The 16,850-nt window shown below is 40.6% G+C and overlaps 1 long non-coding RNA gene across 1 annotated transcript; it reads left to right on the top strand.

Moving 5' to 3' along the window:
- Positions 1-816: 816 nt before the first annotated feature.
- LOC116061785 lies at positions 817-12,791 on the top strand. The gene is made up of 4 exons (XR_004107811.1): positions 817-943; positions 2,213-2,219; positions 10,362-10,366; positions 12,778-12,791. It is a non-coding gene; the product is annotated as an uncharacterized LOC116061785 (long non-coding RNA).
- The last annotated feature ends 4,059 nt before the right edge of the window (positions 12,792-16,850 follow it).

Here is a 16,850-nt window from a genome sequence, read left to right on the forward strand (position 1 = left end):
ACTCCAGGGGAGACGCGCTTGATTCCTGCCGGTTCCATAGTGAGAGCGGCGCGCCAGAGAAATTTTGGGCGCTGCGGCATATTAAATATATTATAAATAGTTTTTCAGCGTGAGAAATACAATGTGTGGCGGGAGTGCATGCCAAATGACATAAGACCGAAATGAGTGACTGTCACGCTCAATGCGTCACACTTGAGAGCCCTGCAAATGCTGGTAAAATATGTAAGTGGCTAGTAGATTTGCTTGATTCACCAGCCAAAAATAAGTAAAATTTTAACATTCACTACAATTGAAAACAAATTTTTGGCTGGTGGACAAAAAGTTAATGTTGAACCCTGCATAGCAACCCCTAATGTCACTTAGCTGAGTGGTAAGACAGTATGATAATGTACTCACTAAGTCAAAAAGGCTGCCTAGCTCCTGATGGCAAGATGGCTAAAGGTTGTGATAAAAAAAAAAAGTGATAAGTCTGTAAATTAAGCTAAAGCTGCATTTTGTACATAGAATGTGTTTGTGTTATTGTGGAATGTGGATAAATCAGAATGTTTGTGCTAAGTGCCTTAGCTTGCTAAAACATAACTAACATCAGCTTACTAACAGCTAAATTGTCCTCTCTGGTACACAAGGGTGCTAAAATAATCGTTTGACATGCTTAAATCTCATGTTTTTAGCTAGCTACCGGCGGCACTTTGTGTTTATTTTGGCCGCCGGTGGAGGCGGGCCTTACATGCACTCTCTCTCTCTATGCTAGGATAGAAGTGGGCCATAGTAGGATGTGATTGGCCAATGTTTAGATGAGAGACAAACCAGTGGACCAATCATGTGATCTCTCTCCTCTCTGTGCGCTGGTCAGTCAAAGACCAAGGATGTGAATGGCCAGTGTTCACATGAAAGACACACAAGTGGGCCAATCATGTGATCTCTCTTCTCTCTATGGGCCGAAGTTTTCGACCGGAGTGCGGCCCATTCAGCCCACACAAATAGACCGGCCCACCGGGAAATCTCCTGGTACTCCCGATGGCCAATCATTGCCTGGTGCTAACAAAATATCCTGTTAGTGCAAGGACTCACAGATGCCAATCAACAAAACAAGTTAACCAAATAATCCATTTCTCTCTGTAGTGAAGTGTCTGATTGACTGTAGCTGAGGAGGACGACTTTGACAAGAAATGACTCATATACACAACACGGTCTCAAGGCAGTTCGTGAAATTGTCACGTTATTTTTAATCTATTGAGTCGTGTACAAGAACACGTTTTTTTCATGGTGGCCAGCACGAAATGAGAAACATCTATACGGAGGTTGGGTTTAGGAAAAGATGAACGGGGGAAGCAAACGTCACACACCGGGACACGATCCGCGGCCTCTGGGGGACACGCGACGACAACAACGGGACGGCGGAGGTTGGATTTAGGAAAAGAAAAGCGAGGAAAGGACGCGTCACACACCGGGAGACGGCCGCGGGGTACACGCGACCATAACGGGATGGCGGAGGTTGGGTTTAGGAAAAGATGAACGGGGAAAGGACGCCTAACACGGTGGGAGACGGCCGCGGGGGACGTGCGACAATAAGGTGACGGTTGTGATTAGGAACGCAACAACGGGGAAACAAAACGCCACACGCGGGCTACGATCCCCGGTCTCCGGGGTGAAAGTCCTGTGTTGTTTGACCCATCCACCACCCCAACCAACCTCCTTACGCGGATTTTCGCCATTTCATACTCCTCGCTACCGTAGTCGTGCAGTGATCACGAAATATGCTTCCTATTGAAATACATTAGTTTACATTTTCGTGCTGGCCACCACGAAAAAAACCACGTGACCATTTCACGAACTGCCGTGAGACTGGGTTGATATACATCCTGTGCCTTATTCGTGCCAGTCTCTCACAAAGTGTTTGTTGTTTGTCCTATTTTATTTCCAGAAAGTGGAATAAAAACACAGTTGGCACCACAGAGACTTGGAGATGCTTTGTTGCTTCATGTACTGGACACTATAAACAGAGCAGCAGCAGCTCAGTTTTAGTTTTTCACAGATACTGTATATAGCTTTGGCATGTCATGTTTTTTAACGCTGGGTAATTTAAAAGCACTCTTACAGTATGAGTTATTATAACAAAGGATATAAGATGCCAGATCCCTTATTGGACAAGCCGAATAAAAATAACTACTATAAAATTGTGGGTGGGCTTGTGTCCAACACACAGAACAAGCAAGAAAGTGATTTTTAAGCATCGTACAATCCTCTGCCTGTTGAAATAATGTTTACTGCTATTTATCCACAGTCCTGGTGAACTATTTTACAACATGGCACTGTAATAACCTTAAGCCGCCTTTGACTGTAAACTAATTTACTGTGTAACAAATAAAGCTAAATTTAAGAGAGAAAGAGGGAGAGAATAGAAAATATACAGAGAAAAAATAAACTGTTGCACCCCACATACACACACACCTCTTAATTGAAATTCTGCAATTTGGTCGGAGGACACTACAGTGTTTTGTCACATGCAGACAGTCACGATCAGTCTTAATAAATGCACACCAACACACACACAAACACACGGCTTTGTGACAAATGCGCTCTTTTCCTCAGGAGGGAAGCTGATAAAAACATAAAAGCAGTGAAATTCATATTGGCTTCTCAAACTGTCTCTGTTCTCCCCTGGGTGAGTAAACATTAGCATTCCAGTGATTCTCTGCATTATCCTAATCTGCTGTGTGTCAGTCGGCAGTTTCCTCTGTTAAAATGGCATTCATTCATTTACTGATGTGGACCTAACCTCTTGTTTGACTGCAGGTTCAGAATATTTTACAGTAGGTAGATAATTATCCACAACAACAATCTTAGTTTGTGTCAAGAAAGTTTAACGTTATTGTGTGCTTCTTCATATAACCTGGGGGGGAAACAACAAACTATGTACAGCATGAGGTCTTGTGTGTATCATTGAGGTCTAACGAACATGTTGATTGCATTTTCTTCATAAAATGTTTGCAAGGCCATTTGCAAAATCCTACATTGTTGACATCCATGTTTACTTGCTTGCAGTCTACTTTTGTCCTGCCTTTTTTTTGGGGGGTTTTGGGTCAATCATTCACATACTGTGAAACTACTGGCAGGACTGTTTATCGCATCACCCGTGTGCGTCCTCATGAGTGTGCACGAGACAATACAAACAGGAACCCACTCATAAAAAGCATTGCTCCATTGCATTGCTAGAGGACAAACACTCCACAGGGTACTTTTAAACCTCCTGTTGTCCTCGGGTCAAATATGACCCATTTTCAAAGTTTCTATATTTCAGTAATTTGGATTTCTTTCACCCAAATTGTCAAAAAAAATAACGTGGATGGTTCCATACAACGCTCTTTAGAAGTAGTATAAATGGTCAGTTCACTGTTCTCATTGGATTTGGGTGTTTTATTCAATTTTATAGCACTTGAAAAACAAAAATGGTAAAAGAACGTTGAAAAGAAATTGACAAAAATGTCTAAAAAAGCTTCAAAAACCTTGAAAAAAGCAACAAAAGGTTTTTAGAAAGTGCAACACCTCAACAAAAACGTCGGAAAAGAGTCAGGAAAAGCGTAGAAAAACAAAAAGTTGCATAGGCGACGGGAAGACAACACAAGGGTTAAAACACCGCAAATCAATTTCAGTTGTATGAGCTTCAATATCTGTATTTACTTTCAGTTTTTCTTTGCTAGAAGTGTTCATCTTAGTCTGCTTGTGCTTTGTTCATCGCAGCTTGGAGCCTTTTTTAGTTATGTTTTGCATGTTTTTCGACACACTGCAACCGGCAAATACAATACACCTGAAACTAAAAGCAAATTAAACAACAAACCATTGACTGAACTGCCTCAGCGCTAAAGGAAAGTGGGTGTGAATCCATGAATTCAGCAGACATTACAACCTGGGACAAACAGCATGAACTGTTTAGCTCTTTTCTTTAGTGTTTCTTAGTTTACCGGTATTGATTAGATTAAAAGCCCTTTGAATGATGCTGAATCCTCTGTGAGACCAAACAGCATGTCCAGTCACCTTTGACTTACTACTACATCCAATGACTGGAATAGAGATACTGTGGGGCATCCTTTAGTTTCTGGTTAGTGTCACTTAAGAGCAGTTCTCCTTTTTTTCAGGAATGCTCTGCTTCCCAGTAGGCTAATGCAGTTTCACACATTCATACCCGGAAGTAAAATGGGACCACCCAGCTAAGTATTGCTTTAAGCTACTTCAGTTACTGTATAACAATGTATGACGGATTTGCTGTTGATTGGTTGAACAGCAGAAAGGTAACTACCTCATTGAGGCAGCAAGTGAAGTGGGTTGGCCTTGATTGGTTTGGTGTAAAAACCTGTAGGACTTGTAGAACTTCATAACGTGTTGGGAACACTGATATAAAGGTATACATGTCAAAGTAAGATTTCAATCTTTGATAGCACAAACTGAGTATTTTAATCACTATTGTATATATATGCTGAAATCAAAACTGGCTTACAGATCTCACTTTGAGAAACGTGCCCCCTCCGAAAATGTCTTAATGTTACTTTCTGTTAAAAGATTACTTTGCATTATTATTAACAATTTTGAGGGAGAGCAGTGAAGTGCTGAGTTTCTCATGAGTTGAATTACAGTACATGTATGATATATATTTGCCTTTTTGGATTTCTGTCCTTTTAAAGATGCTCCCTGGTTTTCCCATACAGATCTCGTTTGACTTTTCCACTTTACAGATGTACCTGCTAGAAGCTAATCAACACCTGATGTGTAGAAGGATTAAATCCAGATGTGCACTTTTTTTAGTCATATGTTACATTTACGCTAAAATGTACTATTTTGGTAACAATATGTAATGGTATGCAGTGAAAATGTATTTTTACATGTTTTTAGGCTGCACCTGACTTTGATTTACTGTTGAAAGAAGAGTACAAAAAAATAAAACATAATGAAATGCAGTACAAAATGATTATGCTCAACTGACATAAGGACCTCAAAACCACAGCAACATTTCCTGGAGCTCAGAAACCTAAAAAGAGCCCAGCCTTTAAAAGTTTTTGATAGAAAGGAAGTTATAAGTAGGGTTGGGTATTGCTTGGGTTTTTTTCCGGTGCTAAAGCGATACTTTTAAAACTGTGCCGGTGCCTTAACGGTGCCTGAACCGAATATAGTCTGTGTTGTTTTTCCAACAACGGCAGCTGCAGACTGTTAACGTCCCGGTGTTGGAATCCTCTACAGTGAAATACAGTCACGCTTTACACCGTTTAACGTTAGCTGTCAGCATTTTAACCATGTTTAATCCAGCTACTAGCTAGCGGTAGGCTAACATTACCTGCTGCCAAGTGTAACATTAACTAGCGTCCCGTGCAGCGATGCTTCGGTTGCCTGTAATGTCCGTTTCAGAGCATCAGAGAGCAGCTCCGAAATGAGGCCCCGTAATCCACATTGATATTTGGTCCGTTAGATACCAGTCATTTAGGCACCGGTACCGTATTAGCACCGGTGTTTCGGTACCCAACCCTAGTTATAAGCAGTTTTAGCATTCAACATCACTGACTGGTCAAATGCAAGCTTCATGACATTCCACTTTAGTAAACTGTTTGCCAGTAATTGCCAATGATTGTCTGCCAGTTAACTACAAGTATGGCTATCGAAATGTAATATATTATTATAAAGAATTGTAATTAAAATTCTTTTTACAGTCAAACTAAAATATCGTCATGGCCAGGATAGCTCAGTCGGTAGAGCGGGTGCACATATACAGAGGTTCATGCCTCGACGCCAAAGGTCCAGGGTTTGCGTCCGACCTGGGATGATTTCCTGCATGTCTTCCCCCTCTCTCTCCCCCTTTCATTGCTTTCCTATCATCAAAGGCAGAAATGCCCAAGGATAGGATATTTTACTTTTCCAATTGTCCAGGTTTGAACTTATCATCACTTACTTAAGAGCTTTAAAATGTGTGTCCCCTCAACACATTGTCTGCTGTTGATGTCTGACTGGGTTCCACTGCAGTTAAATGGTCTCCTTGTTCACTACTCTAAATTATAGTATTTAAATATAATCACCCATGACAACACACATACAAGCTATGTAAAAAGCCAATTAAGGCCATAGGAGCCCAGCAGTCTAAGGCACAGACCATGCAGCCACAAGACCTCTGGTTTGATTTTGGCTCGGGGGTTTTCATGCATGACCTGCTCAATCTCTCTTTCTCTCTCTCTCTCTCTCTCTCTCTCTCTCTCTCTCTCTCTCTCTCTCTCTCTCGTTTTCTGTCACTCTCAACTGTCAAACTGTCCAATAATGGCAAAATATCCAAAAACATTTCTACACCTGCACTGCTCTGAAATGCCCTGGGACCAACGGCAGTCCCTCTTTTATTCAGGTCTCTACCATCAATATTCTCCTGAAAGGTTTAAATATATCCCTAAACATCAACACACTCACACTTAGAACAGGTTTGCAAAATTCGCCAACAACAGACTAATGTGAAAGCTGGTAACTGTTGCTGCAAATTTCAATAACCAATTAGATTGTTGGCTTGCAGTTTAGAGATTGCTTGTGAAAGATGAATCTGATTTTGCTGAGCTAAGCATCATTCCAGCAAATTCATGTTGTATTTGTTGGGCCTGGATCATTTGTGAATCAAACATTTGTATCAACATAATGAACAAATGATGGCCAATATTCACAATACGGGCTTAATCTGGTAACGATTTTAACATGAGTTGCTTTAGACTGCTCCAGTGATATTGCTCTTTTCATGCCACAGAGAATAATGGCTATCGTGTAGCAAAATAGACATTTGTTTTTGAAGATATTTTTTGAGTGGCTTATTTGGTCTTTATGTCATAGGACAGCTAAAGACAGGAAAGTCGGGAGAGAGATGGGGGATGGGCAAAGGGCCAAGGGTCGGAGTGGAACCGGGCCACTGCGGTAATGGCTGAGCCTTAGTACACGGGGCGCACGCTCTACCAGGTGAGCTACCAGGGCGTCCCAAAATGGACATTTATTTACATATAAATGACATGGATTATTACTGCACCACTGATTTAGATCAGGCAGTGAAATTGATAATGTATAAACTAAACACTCTGCCGTTTTAAAACACAAGAATCTTCATGCATGAACTCTGTTTCTCTGTCTTTCTCTCACATCTAGAGTATAAACAATCGTGCCCATAAAATCAACGGGGTGATGTAATCACTAACGTGATGTGATCCACTTTGTTTCCGCGGGTAACTCACTTAGAGACACATTACGCTGGATGGATGAATGGAGGGATGGAGGGATGAATGGATTGAGGAGAGAAGGCAGGATGAAAGAAAGAAAACGGAGATGGATGAGTTTGGGAGAGTGAGGGAGGGTAAATGGGATGGTGGAGGGAGAAAAGGGGGTAATAGAGGGGAAGGAAAGGGAGAAGTTGTTAAGAGGATATGAAGTGAGAGGAAAGGTTAACTGAGGAGAATAGAAAGAGATACTTTGTTGAAAGTTGAGGTAAGATTAATTAGAAAATAAAAAAAAAAACATGTCAGAGAATGGACATGTTTTAGCAAAAACAGTGAGGTGAGAATAACCCAGTCAAAGAGAAGAAGGGAGGAATGAAAAAGTGACTGAGAGAGCACATGACAGAGATAGAAGCAGAGTGATATTAGATAAACTAATTACAACAGACCTTCCTTTTCCTGCACTCTCGCTGCCTCCGTCTATATCTATCCATCTCTTCTGCCGGTCATCGCCTCATTCTCTCCTACTTTCCCGTAATACAAGCGTGATGTTTTCCCGCCGATGGCGAGCGGCTTCGCTTCCCGCAGGCTCTTTAAAGTGAAATCGGATACATATACATCCAATTGGAAAGCTTTTAACTAGCAGAGCTATGGGTTGCCAGGTGGGTAAAGTATTTAGCAATTGGGACACTCAAGAGCATGTGTGTTGTGGAGTGTGTGGGTGTGTGTGTTGTGGAGTGTGTGAGTGTCTATGTTGTGGAGTGTGTGAGTGTGTGCATATGTCAGTGAGTGAGGAATGAAGCATTTAGTGGTCAGGGGACTCACATAAACTCTTCAGTCTGAATAAATCTGAATGTTTAGGCATTTGTGTATATGTAGGTAACTTCTCCCACATTACAGGACACCTTGTGTGCGTGTGTGTGTGTGTGTGTGTGTGTGTGTGTGTGTGTGTGTGTGTGTGTGAATTCCATCCCTGCAGGACTACTTAGCTAGACTGGGTAAACCCAGCCCGATCTTGATTTCGCCCTGCAACTCAGGCTGGAAACCTGTACGTTTATCTATCCTGCTTCCGTTACAAATCTGCGGGAACCAATCACAAACTGGCTTATCCACCTGGCGCGCTATTGGCGGGTTTAACACGATGACGATAGAGAAGCGACCAAGCAGCTTTTTTGTTTACATTCAACAAGCCGGCCACCGAAGCGCAGCAACCCGTTGATGCCGCTGTCGCTGCTACGTCACTTGGATCGTTGATTGGTTGAAGGACTATCCAATTGCGTACAGAGTCATTTGAACTATGCCCGTTGATCACGCCTCTTGCGCAGAGAAAATTTACAGAGCAGACTCCCCAGACTAATGTTCAATCTTAAAAGATTGAGCTTGGTCTGGTGATAGCCAGACTACTACTTAGCAGAAACCTCTCATAGATTTCAAGGCCATGCATTATTCACAAAGGAAAATGTGTATCCTCCTGTTTCCTTTCCTAACCCCCCACCACCGACACACACACAAACGCACGCACGCACGCACGCACGCACACACACACACACACACACACACACACACACACACACACACACACACACACAAACACACAAACAGCACCTCGCATGTTTAATTACATTAGGGTGACTGGGATTGCACTTCACACACTGGTGGCAATTTTTCTCAGTCTCCCTCTTTCTCAGGCAAAAAAGATGCACACCATCATTAACAATCAAGGTGCACTGTGTAATAATTTCATGCCTGCTCCTCTCATCCCGCCACAGAATTATTTATTGGAACACGTTCACTGGTGAAGAGTGAATCACCAAAAACAAACAGTTGTTTTTCCTCCACCAGTCTCTCTCTTTCTCTGTGTATTTAAACAAAGGCAGATACTGCAGCTAAAAGGGGAATTTCATTAGCATAATGAACAGCAGGAGCGAAAAAGAGAGTCTTTTTTTATTAGGATTGTGTGTATAATCCACAGGTTTTGAATGCAAGGTTAAGGGATGTGTTTAATTGCTTGCTTAGAGGGTTTTTGGTAAATTAATTGCTGTGGGACTATACGCTGGAGCAAAAATGGAAGAAAGTGGCTCGTATTATGTCATCAAAGATTTTGGCAGACACCTTAAAGGGTAATTTCGTTTTTTTTTTCAACCTGGACCCTATTTCTATATATACTATGGCAGAATGGCACTGTTCCTGTAGGATATGCCCGTACTCGTTGTCTCCAAAGAAATTAAGAAAAGTTTGGTTTGGTTGTAACGTTAATATAGCCAACACCCGGAGTTAGAAACACACATGGTGAAATACACTTAGCAGAGGTATCAATTTCCAAATGGGCATATTAATCGCCTGTACCCCGCTTGACTCCATGTAGCCTGTCCCTGATGCTGCAGCTTTATTAATTTTAGTTTTTATCAAGTTTATTATTATTAAATGTATCGTGTTCATAAATTGCACCAAATTCGACACTGTACATAATAGCCAAGTGTAAAGTAGATTGGATGAACGTTGCTCAAGATAATCGACACACAGACAATGACAGACACACAGATTCCTCACCCCTATAGTCAAATGTTATTGTTAATGTATTTTTATTGTTTTACTGTGTGTGTCTCTCTATGTGTTTACTACGGTGGCCCTGAAGTGCAAATCACCACAGCAATTAGAGAAACGCAACAACAAATCATAAAACACAACGGCAAATAGGAAAACACAACAGAAAAAATGAAAACACGACAGCAAATATGAAAACAAAACGGCAAATAAGAAAACACGACAGCAAATATGAAAACACGACAGCAAATAGGAAAACACTTCAACAAATCACAAAACACAACGGCATTAACTTCTACCGGAAAAGGTAGGGCCTATCTAGTAGAGGACGGACCCTCCTGATTGGACAGACGCACTGTCTGTCTTTTGACAGGAAGGAGAGATGAAAAAAATAAAAGTGCCTCACTGTCTATGCATTTAACAGACGGACTAGCCGTTTCTCATTTCAAAACACTGGACGAAATGGATGTGGAACTATGAACTGTGCTGTTGGTGAATCGGCGTCAGTCTGCTTGCAGGAGGAGAATATTCTGTCAGGAACTTTGCTCGCAACGTGCAAAGGTAGGTAACGTTACCGACACCGATAGGCTTTAATGTAAGCAATAGTCGTTTTGTCTTATTTATCCCATGTCAATAAATTAAAAACTCGTGGGAGTTCATGTTTGTAGTAGTCATAACACTTACCGGTAAGGAGAATTGCAGTAGCTAACCGTTTACATTAGCTTGTAGTTTACTGCATGTATGCAACATTAGCTCATTGTCCAGTAGCTTCTAGCTTTCAGACAAATGCAGTGCAAAATATGATCAGCAACTACAAGGTAAACGCTACCAGCTAATGAGCTACCACAGGCAGTATGATATGCATTAAACTGCAAGTGAGAAAGGGTAAATAGTACTGTAAACACACAAGCTACAAGGCTACAACCAACATATGAAAAGTCATAATACCTCCATTGATAAACACCCACTAATACAGTAAAGGTAGGTGTAAGTGTGTTAAATGGTCAACAGTTGTCAGTTAAGACCATGATGAAGAAACTACACCACTACACAGTTACATGAAGTACCTTCATGTTTCAGTATGCTTAAATATACTTATGATACAATTCTAATCTTACCAGGACAGGTTGGATAACTACTGGACTAACCTAATCTTACCAGGACAGGTTGGATAACTACTGGACTAACCTAATCTTACCAGGACAGGTTGGATAACTACTGGACTAACCTAATCTTACCAGGACAGGTTGGATAACTACTGGACTAACCTAATCTTTCTCCTTCTGTCTGCAGTCCGGAAGCAACACCATCATCGGGAGCTGAGTCTGATCGCCGCTTCATGTTGAATATACTTGTGTACAGTATATAGTAATGTTTGAATAAATGTTATAATAAAGATACACGTTTCATTAATGTCTTTTTAGAGCTTGTATACCTAACTAGTTATTAAAACAGGTAGCATCTGAATATAATTACTCAGAAGTTTCCTGTGTCCAGGTCATAATTTGATGGGAAATTAAACATTGAAAAACAGTTTATATTATATACACACCCAAAAACTTAAAAGACACAGACAAACTAGTTAATTTAATGCATTTATTTTTTGAATGGCAATCTCTAATATAGCAAATAATCTATTCAACATCTCTTTTTGGCCTCTGTCTCCCTGCTTGTCTTTTGCTTTCCCTCTCCTCCTCATCTCTTCCTTCTGGTGACGCTAGTGCAGCCACGACGCTGAAGTTGGCATCCGATTCGCAGCTTCTGATTTGGCAGTTAAGGGGAACTTAAAACTGTTTTTTTAACCTCTTACTGTATTGAATGAGTGTTAGTCATTAAGGTAAATTTATAATTATGTCTAAAACACACTTTTAGATTTGTGAAAGCTTTATTGTCTTTATGAGAACACAATAAGTTTTTTTTCCACATATAAACCACATTAGACTAGGTCTAGATCCACCTAGACTTGTCAAATCTGGACTACATTATCCCAGAGAGGCTAAGGAGTCTTAAAAACACAGTTTGGGATTTGTGAAAGCTTTATTCTATTTGTGAAAATGCCATAAAGGGAGATTTTACTGTTTTTTGCATATGTAGACCACATTGGACCAAGTCCACATCCAAAACCACAATACCTAAACTTGTCAAAACTGGACAAGAATTAACTCACTCTCTCCATGTCATTTATTATATCCATGAGCAGGTCTTCCCCTGTACTTGTGTAAACACGGTAACGCAAACTTGGTAATCTACAGTGGGCAATACAGCACCGTAAAGAAAAGACCTTTACGACAGCAGGTGTGGTGAAAATACTACCACTTTTGTCCAAAGTGGCCGCTAGAATTAACACAAACTGAAAGTTACATATAGCCACTTTAAGTCATAGAAAAAAATGTCTTCATGAATATAATGTGGAACTGCTGTGGACCTCTCTCTGACAGCAACACATTTAGGATGTATTTGATCCTGTCAGAAGACACCATGGTGCACACTTTATCAGAGAGTGTGTCACAGCTGTCGAGGAAGTTTGACAGGTATTTCACAATCCTGTCCAGCTGGGTTTCATCATCAAAGAAGATCGGGACCCAGCGTTCCCCAGAAGTGGGGTTGCTCCTCACCTGAGACAATGGCCTATGAAGTATGAATTAAAAAAAATCTTAATAAATACTCAGTCCTGCCTCTTTTTCTGAGGAAAGGTGAGAAAACAACACTTATGTTGAAGGAGAAGGATTTGAAGAGTAAATTAAACCACTGGCAAATCTATGACGATATTTGGATTGATTTCCAAAAGGTAAAAATAACTTTTTCTACTTTTCTTTTGAAGTGAGAAGGAAGACCTGCTCATGGATATAAGAAATGGCATGGAGAGACGTGGACTTGTACGTTGAATGTCAATTAGCAAAGGCCATGCTGTGGCAATAAAATAAAACAGTTTATTTAGCCTCTCTGGGATAATTTAGTCCTGATTTGACAAGTTTAGCAAAACGGTGAAATCTCCCTTTATTGTGTTCTCATAAAGACAATAAAGCTTTCACAAATCTAAAAGTGTGTTTTAGACATAATTAATAATTTACCTTAATGACTAACACTCATTCAATACAGTAAGAGGTTCAAAAAACGGAGGATCAGTCACTTAGCAATGTAAATTATGTTTCCCTGCTGAATCGGACAGTTTTAAGTTCCCCTTAAATTTCCCCTTAACTGCCGAATCGGAAGCTGCGAATCGGATGCCAACTTCAGCGTTGTAGTGCAGCCTCCATTTGTTCCTTAGTCCCTGTTAAAAGACAGCAAACACAAGAAAAAGATCTTTACCATTATAAATGCTATAACGGAATGTTATACTTGTTACATGGGAAACTACTCATACATTTTAGCTTTCATTTAACGTTGCTAGTGAAGTTAACAAGGTGCAGCTTTACCTCCAATCCTGCAGCTACAACTAATAAACACACCAATTTCTAAATCTCTGCTAACATTACGCATATACAGTAACGGCTTACAAAAAGAGATGAAAATGCCACCGGACATTAAACTTTACGAACACAAATGGCATAAAAGACAGCAACACAGCTAGCGAGCTAACAGCCTAATGTTAAATGATAGGTTCAGTTAGCTTAACGTTAGCTCGGGGTGTATCTACCTAATTATAATAGCAATTTGTACCAGCATTAATGCGTAACACTTGACATTGATGTAACACATTAACGGTGATAACAAATGTACGGCAAACACTAAATATACTTACATTTAAATGTTAATTGTGCCATCAGTGATGCCGCTCCAACTCCCACTTAGGTCCGCCATTGTTGTTGTTTTTTTAACGAGCCGGCAAAGCCGCACGCATAGGATTGTGGGTGATTTGGGAGCGCGAAAGACAGACAGTGCGTCTGTCCAATCAGGAGGGTCCATCCACTGCTAGATAGGCCCTACCTTTTCCGGTAGAAGTTAATGCCGTTGTGTTTTGTGATTTATTGAAGTGTTTTCCTATTTGCTGTCATGTTTTCATATTTGCTGTCGTGTTTTCATATTTGCTGTCGTGTTTTCATATTTGCCATTTTGATTTCCTATTTGCTGTCGTGTTTTCCTATTTGCTGTCGTGTTTTCATATTTGCTGTCGTGTTTTCATATTTGCCGTCGTGTTTTCCTATTTGCCGTCGTGTTTTCCTATTTGCCGTCGTGTTTTCCTATTTGCCGTCATGTTTTCATATTTGCTGTCGTGTTTTCCTATTTGCCGTCGTGTTTTCATATTTGCCGTCGTGTTTTCCTATTTGCCGTCGTGTTTTCATATTTGCCGTCGTGTTTTCCTATTTGCAGTCGTGTTTTTCTATTTGCTGTCGTGTTTTCCTATTTGCCGTCGTGTTTTCATATTTGCCGTCGTGTTTTCATATTTGCTGTCGTGTTTTCCTATTTGCCGTCGTGTTTTTCTATTTGCAGTCGTGTTTTTCTATTTGCTGTCGTGTTTTCCTATTTGCTGTCGTGTTTTCATATTTGCCGTCGTGTTTTCATATTTGCCGTCGTGTTTTCATATTTGCCGTTTTGTTTTCCTATTTGCTGTCGTGTTTTTCTATTTGCTGTCGTGTTTTCATATTTGCTGTCGTGTTTTCATATTTGCCGTTTTGTTTTCCTATTTGCTGTCATGTTTTCATATTTGCTGTCGTGTTTTTCTATTTGCCGTCGTGTTTTCCTATTTGCCGTCGTGTTTTCCTATTTGCCGTCGTGTTTTCATATTTGCCGTCGTGTTTTCCTATTTGCCGTCGTGTTTTCATATTTGCTGTCGTGTTTCCCTATTTGCAGTCGTGTTTTTCTATTTGCTGTCGTGTTTTCCTATTTGCCGTCGTGTTTTCATATTTGCCGTCGTGTTTTCATATTTGCTGTCGTGTTTTCCTATTTGCCGTCGTGTTTTTCTATTTGCAGTCGTGTTTTTCTATTTGCTGTCGTGTTTTCCTATTTGCTGTCGTGTTTTCATATTTGCCGTCGTGTTTTCATATTTGCCGTCGTGTTTTCATATTTGCCGTTTTGTTTTCCTATTTGCTGTCGTGTTTTCCTATTTGCCGTCGTGTTTTCCTATTTGCTGTCGTGTTTTCATATTTGCCGTTTTGTTTTCCTATTTGCTGTCGTGTTTTTCTATTTGCTGTCGTGTTTTCATATTTGCTGTCGTGTTTTCATATTTGCCGTTTTGTTTTCCTATTTGCTGTCATGTTTTCATATTTGCTGTCGTGTTTTCATATTTGCCGTCGTGTTTTCCTATTTGCCGTCGTGTTTTCCTATTTGCCGTCGTGTTTTCCTATTTGCCGTCGTGTTTTCATATTTGCCGTCGTGTTTTCCTATTTGCCGTCGTGTTTTCATATTTGCCGTCGTGTTTTCCTATTTGCCGTCGTGTTTTCCTATTTGCAGTCGTGTTTTTCTATTTGCTGTCGTGTTTTCCTATTTGCCGTCGTGTTTTCATATTTGCCGTCGTGTTTTCCTATTTGCAGTCGTGTTTTTCTATTTGCTGTCGTGTTTTCATATTTGCCGTCGTGTTTTCCTATTTGCTGTCGTGTTTTCCTATTTGCCGTCGTGTTTTTCTATTTGCAGTCGTGTTTTTCTATTTGCTGTCGTGTTTTCCTATTTGCTGTCGTGTTTTCATATTTGCCGTCGTGTTTTCATATTTGCCGTCGTGTTTTCCTATTTGCCGTCGTGTTTTCCTATTTGCTGTCGTGTTTTCATATTTGCCGTTTTGTTTTCCTATTTGCTGTCGTGTTTTTCTATTTGCTGTCGTGTTTTCATATTTGCCGTCGTGTTTTCCTATTTGCTGTCGTGTTTTCATATTCGCTGTTGTGTTTTCATATTTGCCGTCGCGTTTTTCTTATTGCTGTTGTTTTTTTAACGAGCCGGCAAAGCCGCACGCATAGGATTGTGGGTGATTTGGGAGCGCGAAAGACAGACAGTGCGTCTGTCCAATCAGGAGGGTCCATCCACTGCTAGATAGGCCCTACCTTTTCCGGTAGAAGTTAATGCCGTTGTGTTTTGTGATTTATTGAAGTGTTTTCCTATTTGCTGTCATGTTTTCATATTTGCTGTCGTGTTTTCATATTTGCTGTCGTGTTTTCATATTTGCTGTCGTGTTTTCATATTTGCCGTTTTGTTTTCCTATTTGCTGTCGTGTTTTCCTATTTGCTGTCGTGTTTTCATATTTGCTGTCGTCTTTTCATATTTGCTGTCGTGTTTTCCTATTTGCCGTCGTGTTTTCCTATTTGCCGTCGTGTTTTCCTATTTGCCGTCGTGTTTTCCTATTTGCCGTCGTGTTTTCATATTTGCCGTCGTGTTTTCCTATTTGCCGTCGTGTTTTCATATTTGCCGTCGTGTTTTCCTATTTGCAGTCGTGTTTTTCTATTTGCTGTCGTGTTTTCCTATTTGCCGTCGTGTTTTCATATTTGCCGTCGTGTTTTCATATTTGCCGTCGTGTTTTCCTATTTGCTGTCGTGTTTTCCTATTTGCCGTCGTGTTTTTCTATTTGCAGTCGTGTTTTTCTATTTGCTGTCGTGTTTTCCTATTTGCTGTCGTGTTTTCATATTTGCCGTCGTGTTTTCATATTTGCCGTCGTGTTTTCATATTTGCCGTCGTGTTTTCCTATTTGCCGTGGTGTTTTCCTATTTGCTGTCGTGTTTTCATATTTGCCGTTTTGTTTTCCTATTTGCTGTCGTGTTTTTCTATTTGCTGTCGTGTTTTCATATTTGCCGTCGTGTTTTCCTATTTGCTGTCGTGTTTTCCTATTTGCTGTCGTGTTTTCATATTCGCTGTTGTGTTTTCATATTTGCCGTCGCGTTTTTCTTATTGCTGTTGTGATTTGCACTTCAGGGCCACCGTAGTTTACTGTGTTTGTGCACATGTCTCGTCTCTGTGTGGATAAGACATCTCTATTAGATTATGTGTGGTTGTGTGTGTGTGGCTGGCGGTGAGGGGTCGAGTGGGTCAGCCGTATCAGATCAAATCAATAGCATGACGGCCGCAGCCATATTTACCAACCCACACATCAACCTTCATATACAGATCATACAAAAGTCACACTGACATGTCCCAGCTATTTTCGGTAGCATCTTGACTCGTGTCCTT

The sequence above is a fragment of the Sander lucioperca genome, chromosome 15, assembly GCF_008315115.2.
Source record: "Sander lucioperca isolate FBNREF2018 chromosome 15, SLUC_FBN_1.2, whole genome shotgun sequence".
Taxonomy (NCBI): domain Eukaryota; kingdom Metazoa; phylum Chordata; class Actinopteri; order Perciformes; family Percidae; genus Sander; species Sander lucioperca.